At 41.8% G+C, this 17,237-nt stretch overlaps 1 protein-coding gene across 1 annotated transcript in view; it reads right to left on the bottom strand.

The window, feature by feature from the left end:
• LOC149524113 (uncharacterized) overlaps positions 1 to 17,237 on the bottom strand; it is a 194,950-nt gene that overhangs the window by 96,617 nt on the left and 81,096 nt on the right. The gene's annotated exons all lie outside the window — the stretch shown is intronic.

The raw sequence follows: 17,237 nt of genomic DNA, 5'->3' as shown, positions 1-17,237 counted from the left end.
CTACCCTCCCATTCTCCACAGCTGACCTCCAACCTCCAATCTACCCATTTCTTCACTGGCCATCCCTTACTATGCTAACTCTCCAACTTGAACAGGGTTCAGGATAGAACTAGATACATTCATGGAGGTTAGGTCCATTAATGGCTATTAGCCAGGCTGGGTAAGAATGGTGTCCCTCGCCTCTGTTTGTCAGAAGCTGGGAATGAGCGACAGGAGAGGGATCACTTGATGATTCCCTGTTCTGTTCATTCCCTCTGGAACATCTGGCATTGGCCACTGTCTGAAGACAGGATATAGGGCTAGATGGACCTTTGGTCTGGCCCAACATGGCTGTTCTTATGTGGACCCCAACTTCCTTCCTTTCTCAGAGTTATTTCTCACTCCATGCCTGTTGTGACCACCGTACATAAGTTCACACCTCTTGATTGCTGAGATCTTATAAACCTGCTCTTGAGAATCAGGAAAACCAACCCACAAGTCTCTGGTAAAGAGGGTTTTTCCCCAGGAATGCTCATGATATATATTTCTCCCCCACCCGCCTTCCCTTATTTATTCTTGGATCTGGACTTCCAACACTCCGGTCATCTGAAGAAGTGGGTTGTGCCCACGAAAGCTCATTGTACCATCTACATGTTTTGTTAGTCTTTATGGTGCTACTAGACAATGTATTGTTTTTTAAGTTTTGCCTGTTACAGATTGACTCGGCTACCCCTTTGAAGTTCATGATATATTTGTTAGTCTGTAAGGGTATGTCTAGACTGCATCCCTCTGTCGGCAGAGGGATGCAGATTAGGTAGGTCGACATTGCAAATGAGGCAGGGATTTAAATATCCTGCACCTAATTTGCATAAAAATGGCCACCATGTTTTGCTGACTTTGTCAGGAAAAAGCAACAGTCTAGAGGGGGAATCTGTCGAGAAAGATGCAAGGAGGTTTACAAATTCTCTCTCAACAGATTCCCTCTCAATCTTTCTGGGATTAAGTTGGGTACCCCCGATCTCTGTGCCTCAATTCCTTGCTTCTAAAGATGGGTGACAATCACCTCCAGCCATGCTTGGAGAACTACTGAAGAAATGTTTTAGGTAAGTACCAAGTCATACTTTTATAGCAAGAGAACAGGAAAGATTTTACCCTGAGACCACCTTGTTGGTGAAATCAGAAGTGGTTGTAGATATTTTCTCTTCAGTGAATATAAAACGCAAAATGTTCTCATCAGCCTTCCCAGGGAGGTATGCAATTTGGAGGCCCCATGCCATGACAGCAGGAAGAAACTCCACTGACGTAATCAGATAATCAGAATACAAAATTATGACCTGATAACTGTAGGTGTGGGTATGTAAAGATGGAGAACACTTATTACCACTGTATGAAAATCAACAATAATGTCCTACAGGATACTATAGACAGTAACAGCATACTGGACAAAAGTAACGGTATTAGTCTTCAAAGATGTATTTTGTGAAATAAGAATCACAATCACAGAACACTAGAACTGGCAGGGACATCGAGAGGTCATCAAGTTCAGTCCTCTGCCCTCACGGCAGGCCCAAGCACCATCTAGACCATCCCTGATAGATGTCTATCAGGAGGTGGAATCTCCATCCCTAGAGGTTTTAAGTTCCGGATTGACAAAGCCCTGGCTGGGATGATTTAGTTGGGGTTAGAATCATAGAATCATAGAATAATAGGACTGGAAGGGACCTCGAGAGGTCATCGAGTCCAGCCCCCCGCCCTCAAGGCAGGATCAAGCTCCGTCTACACCATCCCTGACAGATGTCTATCTAACCTGTTCTTAAATATCTCCAGAGAGGGAGATTCCACCCCCTCCCTTGGCAATTTATTCCAATATTTGACCACCCTGACAGTTAGGAATTTTTTCCTAATGTCCAATCTAAACCTCCCCTGCTGCACTTTAAGCCCATTACTCCTTGTCCTGTCCTCAGAAACCAAGAGGAACAAATTTTCTCCTTCCTCCTTGTGACACCCTTTTAGATATTTGAAAACCGCTATCATGTCCCCCCTTAATCTTCTTTTTTCCAAACTAAACAAGCCCAGTTCATGAAGCCTGGCTTCTTAGGTCATGTTCTCTAGACCTTTAATCATTCTTGTCGCTCTTCTCTGTACCCTTTCCAATTTCTCCATATCTTTCTTGAAATGTGGCGCCCAGAACTGGACACAGTACTCCAGCTGAGGCCTAACTAGTGCAGAATAGAGCGGCAGAATGACTTCACGAGTTTTGCTTACAACACACCTGTTGATACAACCTAGAATCATATTTGCTTTTTTTGCAACAGCATCACACTGTTGACTCATATTCAACTTGTGGTCCACTATGACCCCTAGATCCCTTTCCGCCATGCTCCTTCCTAGACAGTCGCTTCCCATCTTGTATGTATGGAACTGATTGTTCCTTCCTAAGTGGAGCACTTTGCATTTCTCTTTATTAAACCTCATCCTGTTTACCTCTGACCATTTCTCTAACTTGCTAAGGTCATTTTGAATTATGTCCCTATCCTCCAAAGAAGTCGCAACCCCACCCAGTTTGGTATCATCTGCAAACTTAATAAGAGTACTCTCTATCCCAATATCTACATCATTGATGAAGATATTGAACAGTACGGGTCCCAAAACAGACCCTTGAGGAACTCCACTTGTTATCCCTTTCCAGCAGGATTTAGAACCGTTAACAACAACTCTCTGACTACGGTTATCCAGCCAATTATGCACCCACCTTATCGTGGCCCTATCTAAGTTATATTTGCCTAGTTTATCAATAAGAATATCATGCGAGACCGTATCAAATGCCTTACTAAAGTCTAGGTATATGACATCCACCGCTTCTCCCTTATCCACAAGGCTCGTTATCTTATCAAAGAAAACTATCAGATTAGTTTGGCATGACTTGTTCTTCACAAACCCATGCTGGCTATTCCCTATCACTTTATTACCTTCCAAGTGTTTGCATATGATTTCCTTAATTACCTGCTCCATTATCTTCCTTGGGACAGACGTTAAACTGACCGCTCTATAATTTCCTGGGTTGTTCTTATTCCCCTTTTTATAGATGGGCACAATATTTGCCCTTCTCCAGTCTTCTGGAATCTCCCCTGTCTGCCATGATTTTTCAAAGATCATAGCTAAAGGTTCAGATACCTCCTCTATCAGCTCCTTGAGTATCCTGGGATGCATTTCATCAGGACCTGGTGACTTGCTGACATCTAACTTTCCTAAGTGATTTTTAACTTGTTCTTTGTGTATCCTATCTTCTAAACTTACCCTCTCTCTGCTTGTATTGACTACGTTAGGCACACCTCCAGACTTCTCGGTGAAGACCGAAACAAAGAAGTCATTGAGCATCTCCGCCATTTCCAAGTTCCCTGTTACTGCTTCTCCCTCCTCGCTAAGCAGTGGGCCTACCCTGTCCTTGGTCTTCCTCTTGCTTTTAATGTATTTATAAAAGGTCTTCTTGTTTCCCTTTATGCCTGTAGCTAGTTTGATCTCATTTTGTGCCTTTGCCTTTCTAATCTTGCCCCTGCATTCCCATGTTGCTTGCCTATATTCATCCTTTGTTAGTTGTCCTAGTTTCCATTTTTTATATGACTCCTTTTTTATTTTGAGATCATGCAAGATCTCCTTGTTAAGCCAAGCTGGTCTTTTGCCATATTTTCTATCTTTCCTACACAGCGGAATTGTTTGCTTTTGGGCCCTTAACAACGTCCCTTTGAAATACTTCCAACTCTCCTCAGTTGTTTTTCCCTTCAGTCTTGCTTCCCATGGGACCTTACCTACAAGTTCTCTGAGCTTATCAAAATCTGCCTTCCTGAAATCCATAACCTCAATTGTGCTGGTCTCCCTTCTACCTTTCCTTAAGATCATGAACTCTATTATTTCGTGATCACTGTCCCCTATACTGTCTTCCACTTTCAAGTTCTCAACTAGTTCCTCCCTATTTGTTAAAACCAAATCCAGAACAGCTTCTCCTCTGGTAGCTTTTTCAACCTTCTGAAACAGAAAGTTGTCTCCAATGCAGTCCAGAAACTTATTGGATAGCCTGTGCCTCGCTGTGTTAGTTTCCCAACATATGTCTGGATAGTTGAAGTCCCCGATCACCACCAAACCTTGGGCTTTGGATAGTTTTGTTAATTGTTTTAAAAAGGCCTCATCCACCTCTTCCACCTGGCTAGGTGGCCTGTAGTAGACTCCTAGCATGATATCACCCTCGTTTTTTACCCCTTTTAGCTTAACCCAGAGACTCTCTACACAGCTATCTCCTACGTTCATCTCCACTTCAGTCCAAGTGTGTACATTTTTAATATACAAGGCAACCCATCCTCCCTTTTTTCCCTGTCTGTCCTTCCTGAGCAAGCTGTACCCTTCCATACCAATATTCCAATCATGCGTCCCATCCCACCAGGTTTCTGTAATACCAATGATATAGTTGTATTTATTGGTTAGCAATTCCAGTTCTTCCTGCTTATTACCCATACTTCTCGCATTTGTATATAGGCATCTAAGATACTGATTTGATCTTGCCTCCCTGTTGTGCCCTGACCCTCCTTTCTCCTTGCCATTATAGGTCGTAGTCCCCCCCATTTCCAACCCATCTCCCAGTCCCGCACATTCAGCACTTACCTGTGGGCTTTGCTCACCTGCCCCCGACAAACCTAGTTTAAAGCCCTCCTCACAAGGTTAGCCAGTCTTGGCCTGCTTTGGGCAGGGGACTGGACTCGATGACTCCTGAGGTCTCTTGCAGCCCTGGGATTCTAAGTCATCTTTAGGATCAGTCCATTGCCAAGTCTTTACTTTTTCCAAATGAAAGTTAAGTCTCCTGAATATAAAATGCTGCCCCAACACTGAAGGGATGGGTAAAAATCGGTGTGTTGGGAGATTCACAGTCTTTTGGATTAAAAATGAAGGACTCCTCTATTTTAGTATCAGTTTACAGTCTCTCTTTAGAGACCATGTCAGAAGTGTCGCTAACTACCATTCCACACAGACCATGGAAGTTTGTCATCAACAGCATGTTATTACTTGTTTATCTTGATGTGTCATGTAAACTCTTTTTTTTAAAGCACCAGTCAGGAGGACTTTGCCTTCAATTAAAAACATAACAACAGAAGCTGCTGACCTTGAGCCAAAATGGAAGATGAAATACTGGGTGACTCCTGATCAGATTGTCAAGCAGCTGTCATTCTTTTGTTGAGCAAACAACATGGAGCAAGTTTTCTAAAGAGACGTCATCAAGGTGGTTTTCTTAAGACGATGGTGGCATTCTCCAATAGCAGAGGACCTTCTCCAACTCAGCCATTTCTCAGCTTGAGAACAGGACAGCGCCTTCATTTCAGGGTGAATAAAAATGGTCCAGGCACACTCACCTCCCCTTCGTCCCTATGAGGTCAGACCAGCGCGGTGAAATTTTACCTTGTTTTGAACTTGGCTAACAGAACGATGTTATGGTTTGGAGGCCACGTACACTGGGACAGATGCGTCCAGCATAGTGTCCGTTGGCCACCACAAACTCCTTGATATCAAGTCGTTAATCGAAGTTTGCTGACATGCTGTTGAACATGGCTGCTCAGCCCAGGGTCCAACAACATACTTGCTAGCATTAGTGTTCCGACACATTAAAACTGTGTAGCATAGACCAAGCCTACGGCTCATGCTGCATCAAAATACCTCACAGGAACCAACAGCACTAAGTCAGCAGCACCAGCTAAGTAAATTTTGGTAACCCAAGCAAGATTAAGGGTTTCATTCTTAAAACACGAAGAAGAAAAAGCTTTATACACCTGTTTTGGCATTCAACAGCACGAGCCTAAAACTCGGCTTCATTTGTATGTTCTGATTCATTAGAGCCGGTGACCGCAAAAAACATTTGATTACCAAAAAATTTATGACCGGGTATTCTTATGCCTGTCTCAATCAGAAATGACTCACTGTATCCACCTACACTGACTTTTGTTCTGTCTCTCCCACTATGCCAGTACCAGTCAGCTTTTCACAAACTGAATTCCTTGATGTGTCTTTCATGAAGAGACATTAAAAGAAGCTTGATCCCAAGAATAAGTTCTCCATGCAAGAGAGGAAACACCAGTTGCAACCTTGAGGAGTGAGGGCTTGTTTTCTCCAGGAGCACGATGTACTGCTGGAGGGAACTGGCCAAAGGTGAGGTAAGAATGCAAGCGAGGTTAAACAATGTTTATTCTCTTCACACAGGCTGCGTCAGACAGCTTCTTTCGGGAACATAGTCTTAGGGGAGTTTCCGCATGCAACAAGTGCCAACAAAGATACAAGGATTTTGCTCTCTCTCTCTGAAAGTTTGACTTCATTCAACAAACAGAAATACTAAAGCAAATAAAAAAAAGGAATAGACCAAGATGAAATTTAAGTGCACATTTGCTTTCCTCCCTGCACTAGGGACACCTACCACACTATAAAAGCAACGGCAAGAGATATTTCAAACCTCCTTGGTAGCTATTTCCGGAGATGAATAGCTAACAGACACAAAGGCTATTTTAGTACATTGCTTTTGGGCAGAAGGACATAAAACTTGAGTGCACTGTGATAAGGATAAGCCCCATCCCCAACAGGGCAATGGAAAGAGTCCAGTTAGTTATGGCCTGCACCTGTGAGGTGATTATTTAATTGTCCCCTGGCCAGAGGAGACAGAACTAAGCTTTATAGGTAGGCTGAGGAGAGACTGGTGAGGAGACAGGTCTCTCTGGCAAAGACAAGCTCCAGGAGAGGGTTTAGCAGGTCAGATACAAAGGAAAAAGAACACTACGGGAACAAAAAACAGGACTATGTAGCACATAAAAGACTAACAAGATGGTTTATTAGATGATGAGCTTTTGTGGGCCAGACCCACTTCCTCAGATCAAATAGTGGAAGAAAATTGGTATATATGGTTGTGCCAATTTTCTTCCACTATTTGATCTGAGGAAGTGGGTCTGGCCCACGAAAGCTCATCACCTAATAAACCATCTTGTTAGTCTTTAAAGTGCTGCATAGTCCTGTTTTTTGTTTCAGCTACACCAGACTAACACGGCTACATTTCTATCACTATACTACGGGAACAAAACAGGCTCCTGCAGAAGACCACTTCAGGGAGACGGAAGGGATTTGTTCTCGCTATCCCACAAGGGGGTTAGACTTTTTATGTGACCTGCCAAGCCACAGAACGGAGGGTAGAGAAGATGCACATCTGGGGGAGAGCCCAGTAGGGTAACCTAGAAGTGAGCACGCATGCTAACCTGCACTCAGTCCAGTGGCAATTATAGAGATGGACCAGGAATTGCCATGTGCAGCCCTTCCAAGTGACCAATGAAATTTGTTGAAGCACTCTGAAAATTCAGACGTAAACCAGAAAGTATAACGGAGCTCATAGGTGTGGCAGCTCTGGAAGAATTGGAAGTCCCGAACAACATTGATTCCAGGCTGGATAGTCAATTTATGAAGAAAAAAAAAAAAACCAATCTACAGAAAAATTAGATCTGAATAATTAATAATTGGTGTTAGAAGCCCAAAGCTTCATCTTAGTAAAGATTTCATGGTGGCAGAATTTGTCGGTTGCATGCTGTAACATATACATGCCAAGCCACCAATGAGAGCCAAGCCATGATCAAAAGCTTGGCTTTCACATGGACTAGAGGCATGTTGGGACATCTAACAAGTTGCCAGACAATCCAGTAAAATGCACAGTATCCCGAATGCGAAAGAAAACAAGTGTCATTGATTGAGGGAATGCTTCTCCAAATTACTTTCAAGAGAGTTTCATCTCACTCCGAGAACTTGAGAAATATTGTTTTCACCATAGGCTCTTCATTGCTTTCTTTACATGAATTGGACTATTAAAGAAATATCTCAATGTCAACTTTAAAAACGGTATCAATCTGGATCCAATTGTTATAGCTGGTCTATCTTTTACAATAATCCTAGCTCCATATACCCTCCAAAGCTTACAGATGTTGAAATCTGACTATGGATCCTAATAAGACTGGTTGATAAATCTGTCATAGAAAGTGTTTTTTTTTTTTAATTATGAAAAGTTCCACAAAAAAAAGTTCAGATTTTTCAGAAATGGGACCATTTTCATTTCAATTCCATTCAATTTAAAAATAAAATAAAACGAACATTTGCATGCAAACCCTTTGAAAGAAATCCATGAAAGCTTTTGAATAAAATAAAGCTTTGTCATTTTGTTCAAAATTTTTTGCAGAAAAGAATCCCCGACCATTGATCTAAACTTTGGGTCTTGAATTCATCCCAAGCTAAAATGTTTGTTGATAGCAAGTCTAGTGATTTCTTTACACCTGAATCACTGCACAAGAAAAAATGGCAACGAATTAAGTGAAAACTTCCAGATGTACACTTCTGCCATTCCAATAAAATCCACTCTCTGAGGTAGGCTGTTGCATTCCACGTTTATACCTTTTAAAGATCATTTTGCTAAAGACAAAATTACATACTAGTGACTGGAACGTCCATTTTGCCACAGAGGGCACAATTTATCTCCTTAAAAAAAAAATCTCTTTCCTAGAACATCACTCATATATGCCTACATTAGAGCATCATTTCTCAAAGTGGTCCATGAAACCACTGTGAGAAATCTGTTAACTGGCCATGTCGGTTTATTTATTTACCGGCGCCGTGGCCACAGAGCCTCACAGCTCCTATTGACTCAGTTTTGCCCTTTGCAGCTAAGGAAGCTGCAGGAAGTGACATGGGCAGGGCTGCCGCTTCCCGCAGCTCCTCTTGGCTGCAAACGGCCAATAGGAGCCACAATACTCCAGGCCGCAGCACCGGTAAATAAACAAGCTTCCAGTGAATAGGTTTCTCAAAGTGGGTTCGTGGACCACTTTGAGAAACACTGCATTAGAGGCACAAGATGGAATAAACCTGAAATCAATGAATAACCTCCTGAAAGGTTGGGCTGGATTAACCAAAGAACACATTCCTAGAGAGCTATATGAGCAATATTTGTTTGTTTTTTCTTAAAGCCCCAGTTTCTGAAGTGATGGGATCACTTGAGAATTTCAAAAAGTCTCTGGCAGCTGTCCTAGTATGTAACTTTAAGAGGACTGGGACACCATAGGCCACATCTATACTTACTGGCAGATCAATGCTCCAAAGGTCAATCTTCTGGCATTCGATTAAGCGGGTCTAGCATAGACTTAGATATCATCTCAAGCCAGCACTGCATTCCTAGCAGTCATGAAGAGTAAAGGAAGCCGACAGGAGTGTTTGCTCCCATCAGCCTCCTGCTGTGTGGCAACACGATTTAAGATACATCGACTCCAGCTATGTAATTTACGTAGATGGATTTGTTTATCTTAATTCAACCTTCCGCTGCAGTATAGACCAGACCTTAGAGACTAACTTATACTGAATTATGACCTTTCGTGGGTAAAGCCCACTTAATCTGATGGGTTCCAATAAGAAATCATATGAGAATTTCAGTTTTTATTTTAAAAAAAGGAAATCAAAGTTTCTAGTTCTCACGGTTGCAGAAAAAAAAATCTTGAAAACAAGAGTCCCAAAAAAGCTCATAGAAAGAAAAGGCAAAGAAGAACCTACAATTTGTTATTTTTTAAAAGTGATTTATTAGCCAATTACCAGGTATAAAGGAGCTGAAGCAGAATTATTTTTAGACCGATAGAGCTAACAGTATAATCTATGTTTCCTGATACTCTAGTTCAGCAGTTCCCAAACTTTTCGGCATCACGCCCCCTTTTTGATTTTTGAGAAACCCTCACTCCCTTCTCCCCAAAAATAGCAGCGTAACTTGTTGAGGAAAAAAAGGCACTGACGGGGGCAGCAAAACTTGATGGGGAGGGGGTTGGGTCACCTTGTGCCCCCCCCCCCGGAATTTCTTCCCCCCCCCCCAGGGGACACCCCCCCCCCACTTTGGGAACGCATGCTCTAGTTAGTGATCAAATGAACTGTCCCAAAATCTAGTTGCCCATTTTTCTGACAACTGACTCTCTGTCTTGTAACTTACAGTCCCTCATAATGGCCTTATAGGACGGAGCTAAGTCTCAGAAGAGCAGTGGTCTGAATCTGCAAAAACAATAAGGAGTCCTGTGACACTTTAGAGATAACAGATTTATTAGCGCATAAGCTTTCGTGGGTAAAACCCACTTCATCAGATGGAGCAAATGCATGCAAGATGATAGAGACGTCACAATCCATGGTCCCTTTGGGAGCAAAGCTGTATAATAGCAAACCCACATTTGGTGGAACAGAAAAATAATATTCAAAATCAGAACCTCCTCTGGAGACTACAAATCTGAGGTTCCAAAGAAGAGTGATAAATGATAACATGAGACAGCGATGGTAGTTAAGGTAGAGAAAGATCTCATGAAATAATTAAGTAACAGAAAAGGAACAAGGCAACAAAACTAAACCACTGAGAGACAGATCCATAGTAATTACCCAATCAAGCATGTGGCCTTTAGAATAAGCAGGATCATTCATGTGTTACACAAGATTAAATGAATCTCAAAGTGCTATAAAACCATACTCCGCGAGTGAAAGAATGCAAAGCCACACAAAATTCACAAACAGACGCCCAGTGAAATTTTATTGTGATTTCATAGAATCATAGAATAATAGGACTGGAAGGGACCTCGAGAGGTCATCGAGTCCAGCCCCCCGCCCTCAAGGCAGGAGAGTAGCTTTGCTAAATTATTTCAGAGAGTAGCTTTGCTAAATTACTTGAATACTTCAAATTCCTCGATGAATTACTGAGAAACAATACAGCAGGAAAAGGCGCAATAAATGGAAACAATGAGGGAGGGAATAAACTGAAAAATCATCTCAGTGATGTGGCTTCCACGGTGTGAAACTTCCCCAAAATCTGAGGCGCATTAATTCTAAAAGGTTGGTTTGGGTCCATTGCTAAAGTACAGATCTGGGGCTGAGGACCAAGAGTGGAGATTATAGGGCAAATGTGCAAGTGTGTTAGAAAGTTAGAGAGAGGACCGATGAAAAGGGCTGGAAGAGAAAGCAGGAACAAAAGAAAAAAACCCGCAAGCAAATGGTAGAAATGGGCAGCATTTCTCATAATCCCACTGCACCAAACACTCCTGTGCTTACCCGGCCCTTTACTAAAGCCATCAACTTGTAGATACCCTTCCCACAAGACAAGTGACCTGGTTTTACACCACAGAGGCCTTGTCTTCACTCTGCAGAACATCAACACTGCCACGATCGATATTCCTGAGTTTGATTTAGCAAGTCTAGCTAAGTCTCACTAAATTGAACTCAGAGAGCGCCCCTGCCAGTGTCCAGTACTCCTGCTTTTGTGAGGAGTAAGGGAAGACAATGGGAGTATTTGCTCCCATCAGCCTCCCGCTGTGGGGATGCCACCACGCTCTGCTTCAGGTTAGCCGACTCTAGCTCCAGCTCCACGTAGCTGGAGTTGCACACCTTAAGCCAAAATGCTGGATCTAGATTAGATCTGGCCTCAGTGGTGTACGCTGATTTATACCTGCTCAGTGTCTAGCCCCCAAAATCTGCTTATCCTATAAAATAACACTATTTCTAATCCTAAATCGCATCTCAAAGTCTTACACATTTGAAGCAGCTTGGAGTTTCAGAGGGACCTTCTGATTATTTTTAAGCAAGTGAAGAAATGCCTCCACCCAACGCAAGCTTTCAGACAGCTCGTGTTCTTCTGAAGGAAACCCGGTGGACCCTTCTTGACACGCTGGATTTCTGGCTCAGGTTAAGTTCCAAAAAGATGTACCCTGCAGAAATCACAGCAGCAGCACTCAAGAGAATGTTCAAAACAGCACAGGCCTTTGGGCTGCAACCTATTCACAAGAATATGATGATTTCCTAGTGTCGGTGGTGGAGGTGTACTATCATGACAGCAAGAGGCTGTGGCTTGCTGCCCCTTCCCAATCTAAGTCACAACACTTTGTTTTAGTTTGTCTATATTCCACTGACAGCTCTTAGTATTCCTGGAAGTCTCAGAGGGGTAGCCGTATAAAAAGCAACGTGCAGGCACTTTAGAGACTAATGCAAATGTATATAATATCATGAGCTTTCATGGGCACAGCCCACTTCTTCAGATGAGCAGAATGGAGAGGAAAAAGAAGGAAGAAGGGGAAGAAACTTACCTGTTAATTGTAGCACTGGTGCTAATGAGGCTACTAAGTGGGCTGGAAATGTCCCATACTTAGCTTTTGATGTCATTTGGGTGCTGAATGTAAGGAAAGCAGTTTTATAATGGCCTATCCAGTTCAGGTCTTTGTTCAAGCCAGGAGAGACGGTGTCAAATTTGCATATGAAGGTCAATTTTGCCTTCTCCCTCAGTAAATTGCATTTGAAATTTCTTTGTAGAAGAATGGCTACTTTTAAGTCCATGACTGAGTGCCCAGATAGGTTGAAATGTTCCCCTACAGGTTTCTGTGTGTTTCTATTTCTGATATCTGACTTGTGTCCATTTAGCCGTGGTTTTCCTTTGTAGAAGAATGGCCCACACATTTTGTTAGTCTAACAAAAAAAAACTTAAAAACCACCCAATAGTCTTGCAGCACCTTAAAGACTAACCACAGCTGCCCCTCTGAAGCTTTCGTATTTCTGGTTAGAGAAACAAATTTTTGCCATCACTAAAATTCTGAAGAATCACATGTCCACCATGATCATATCACTAGGCACAAGGCTGGCCTATGAATTTTGAAAAAACTTCAAAAGCAACAAATAGTCTAGTAGCACCTTAAAGACTAACAAAACATGTAGATGATATCATAATTCAAGCCTATGAATTTTGGGGAAGGTTAATTAGATTGCCACCCCAAGCTATAATTCTGCCTTCTTCCCCCCAGTTTCCTGGACTTGTCTAGAGGGAGACCCAGAAAAATGAAAAATGAAAACATGGCCACTAAATTCATTCTGCAAGCAGTTTTTTTGCACAAAAATAGCATATGTTATTTTTACAACGATCTCTATTGCTCTGATATTCCCCAGAAATGCAAAATTTGGCAGGACCCCAAATGACCCAGAGTGAATCCAAACATTTCTAGGTGTGAAATGTTATAATCCTTCATGAATTTGCTTTCTTCCATCTCTAAGTCCTTACATTCTCTCCTGGTTCAAATCTAAATTTAAGCACTGTCCCACTTGTATCCCATTGGCTTCAAGCTAATTATTAACTCTACAGGATGAGTAAAGGTTTAATTATAATCTAATGTTTTGTCAGATAAATCACCTTGAGATACCTACGTCTGATTAAGTGCTACAAAAGGTTTAAATTTAGTCTTATACTTCTGAATAAACGTAAAAAACAACAAATAGTCTTGCAACACCTTAGAGACTAACAAAACATGTAGATGGTATCATGAGCTTTCGGGGACACAACCTGCTTCTTCCAGTGAATGGAGTTAAAGGGTCCCAGGGACAAATAAATAGCAGAGAAAGAGAGGAGATGGGGAGGGAAAGAAAAGGAAAAAAATATTGTCAGTTAGTGTCTCCATGGTAAATGAGGTTGCTAGAGTACTTAGAACCCACTCTAAGTACCGGGTACCTGGCTTTTTATGTCATTAGGGTATGGAATATAGTTCATGTCTTTGTTTAAACCTTTATTGCAGATGTCAAATTTATAAATGAAATTAAGTTCTGCTGCTTCTGTCTCCAGCTGGTTTTTGAAATTGCCTTGTAATAATATTGTCACCTTTAGATCCATTAGTGAGTGCCCGGGCAAGTTAAAATGGTCCCCAACAGATTCGCGTGTGTTACCATTTTGAATATCTGATTTATGTCCATTAATCCTTTGTCGTGGAGACTGTCCAGTTTGGCCAATATACATGACAGAGGGGCATTGCTGGCACTTGATGGCATAGATCACATTGGTGGATGTGCAGTTATTATTACAAGGCACTTTCAAAAACCAGCTGGAGAGAGAAGCTGCAGAACTTAATTTCATTTACAAATGTGACACCTGCAATAGAGGTTTAAACAAATACCTTAACTAGATGGCCTGCTACGTTCCACACCCTAATGACATAAAAAGCCAAGCACCGGGTACTTAGAGTGGGTTCTAAGTACTCGATCAGCTTCATTTACCAAGGACACTCCGACAATATATTTTTTTCCTTCTCTTTCTCTCCTCATCCCCTCTCTTTTTCTGCTATTTGTCTTCTGAACCCCTTAACTCCATTCATCTGAAGAAGTGGGTTGTGCCCACGAAAGCTCATGATACTATCTACATTTTTTGTTAATCTCTAAGGTGCTGCAAGACTATTTGTTGTTTTTTAAGTTTATTCAGTTAGGGTGCGTTTACACTGCACACTTATTTCAAAATAAGCTCTTCTGGAATAGTTATTCCAAAGTAGCTTATTTCAAAATAGCACGTCTACACAGCAGGGAAGCCTCAAAATTAGTCTGTGGCAAGCTTCTCTAATGTAGATGCGCTATCTTGATTTAGAGCCCCAGAAGGCACTGAGGAGGAATAACTTAGAATGGTCCTGGTGAGGGGCTATTTCAAAATAGCAGAAGTGGAGTGTCTACACACGCCTTATTCGAAATAGCTATTTTGGAATAGCATTATTCCTCATAGAATGAGGTTTACAGATTTCAGAATAAGCTGTGCATTATTTCAAAATTATTTAGAAATAACAGAATGGCTGTGTAGATGCTCACATTGTTATCTCGAAATAACGATGCAGTGTAGACTAACATGGCTACCCCTCAAACTCTTATACTTCTATCACGCTACAAGAAATCTTTAAAGAAAATATTATTTTACTGAATCACACATTCAATTAAACAAACATTCTAACTAAAGTTGTGTATGTCGGAGAGATCAAACTTTTCCGTGCCTTAACATATCAAAGCACACATTTTTTACAATAACTTTTAATTTTATATTCTGCAGAGTTAATGATTAAATCGTTATACATCAGTGGATCTAAATAGAGGATGACTTAAATTCAGACTCCAACAAAGTGGACAGTGTGTTCCACAAAGGCCGCGCATAGGACACCATGAATTCCATAAAGCCCATGACCACACACGGCGATACATTTTTGCACTGAAGTTGCAAGGAGACCTGTGTCGGTGACCTTTGCTGGAGACCAGCACACTAGGAGTCCCGATCATTCAGGAGTCGGTAATTCAAAGAGGTAGCTTGGACCCAGTTAGCAAACAGATTAACTAAGCCAAAAATGACAAACCTAAAAAGATTGATGATCCAACAGATGTCATGGAGCAGGGAGACATGCCTCCCTTATTTATTTATTTTTTGTTTCTTTTACTAAAAAAAAACCAACACAAAAATCCCCACAAACCTTGGATACAAACACTGTGTTGCTTCATTCTCCAACACTGCAAACCCTGCAGATACAACATGTTCTGGAAATCCACAGATGCATAGTCCCGGCAGCTAGCCCTTGCAAAGAATGATTGTCACTGCACAACAATATTGCAATGCCCTCTACACACCCTCTTTGGCTTTTGATACTGAAACATATTCTCACATCACTGCCCGTTGGCAGTGGTAAAAACGTCTCAGAGGCATTTCTTCTGTGGCAAAGACTGATGCAGGACATGCAATGTATTCGGCAAACAACTCAGCGACCCAAAGAGCTTCACCAGTGCCTAATAGGAAGACAACACTGTTCAAGAAAATATACTTGACTGACATATCAAGGCTCTATAAGGCCTTACATCCTGTCTTTAGAACAGGAACAGACCCAGTCTGATCAACCAGGTCAGCCAGTTGGACATGTTTTTGCATAAAACTTTCACACAAATACAGTGTCTAACCCATTTCCTAAGGACATCTCCACTGCTGTTAATGGAGTCGCCCAGCCAGAAAGCATCATCATGCCGAGAGTTTGAGGCTGGGGAGGGAGCAGAAAAGGAGGGGTTTTTTTTTTTAAATCTTTTGTAGAAATAAGAGAACCCTCAGAGTGTGTCTAACATGGAGAGATAACAGGAGAGCCAGTCTCAGCAGTTTAGAAGTCTTCAAACCAAGCGCCTCATAGCCTGCTGAAGAACTACACTGGTTACCCAAAATGTTCTGTGGATAGTATAAAATACAAACAAAAATAAAAATGAAGTCTCTTTCTGAGGAGTTTTAGCCTGGTGTCTGGTTTGGGGAGCAGGCCCACAGTCTTTCCAGGTTTAATTTAAGATAGTATTCAGTTACGAGCAACGAGGAGGCCCAAGTACAAGGATTATTTCAGCAATCAGGTATGACAGTCATGTTTCTTTCAAGGTAATCATACTGCTAGTGATTTGGAGATATTTTCCCCTCCTCCCTCTAGTTGCCTACCCACAATAAAAAAAATTCCCTTTGTGGGTTTTTTATTCCACCCTAATCTGAGAGAAGATGAAAAGGTGCAGGGGGGGGGGGGAGGGCAGGGGGGGAGAAGAGGGCAGCAGAGTTTCGAGCAGCAATTCCATCTGAACAGTGTCTGTCTGTCTGTCTCTCAGAGAAAGAGGGAGAGTTCAACCAGTTTTAAAATTAAAAAAAGAGGGGAACCAAGAGATGGAAAACGGTAGTGTAATCCAACTTTAGCTGAGGAAAATAAGAAAAATAACTTGCGGCATATTGTAGTTATGACCTCCCAGACACGGAAATTATTGTGAAACAGCTTAGGAACAGCAAGAGAAAGTGTGTGTATGTGTGTCACTTTTAGAAAAACCAGGAATGACAGCCAAAAATGCCAGAGGCAAGCGGAGAAGACAAAAAAAATTAAAATGAAAAGAATGGGGAAGAAAGAATAGAAATCTCAATTTGCAGTAATGTTGGAGTAAATGGCAACAACTATAAAGATTGTAACTGGGTGATGCAGAAGAGGAAATAGAATGCAAATGGACAGAGCAAAGGTGAAGAATGAGATGAGAAGTATGCAAAATTACCAGTACATTTGATTTTACATTCTTCAAATGTCCACTACACTTTCCTAAAGAAACCAAGCTGCAATGAGCCCAGCTTCTACAGTTATCACCTAGCTTTACTGAGACTGCTTTCCTCACACAAGATATTACCTAATCATTAGAGATTGACCGAGGACACGATCTGGTTTGGCAGCTCAATTTCATTTTACAAAGTCAAAAGACACCGATTCAAAGCCAGCTTCCATCTGGCCTGAATCAGCAGGGCTTGAGAGCCACTAAGTCATGTTCTCCCATGGAGCAATGCAGCTCACAAAACCCAGGGTGATGTTCATGAAAACTGGGACCAAGTGCTTTCTGCTGAGGGAATCTGGCTATGAAACCAAGTT

Source organism: Pelodiscus sinensis, chromosome 6, assembly GCF_052426305.1.
Source record: "Pelodiscus sinensis isolate ZL-2025 chromosome 6, ASM5242630v1, whole genome shotgun sequence".
Classification (NCBI taxonomy): Eukaryota; Metazoa; Chordata; order Testudines; family Trionychidae; genus Pelodiscus; species Pelodiscus sinensis.
The sequence above is the reverse complement of the archived record's forward strand: the minus strand, read 5'-3'. Positions and strand labels throughout refer to the sequence as shown.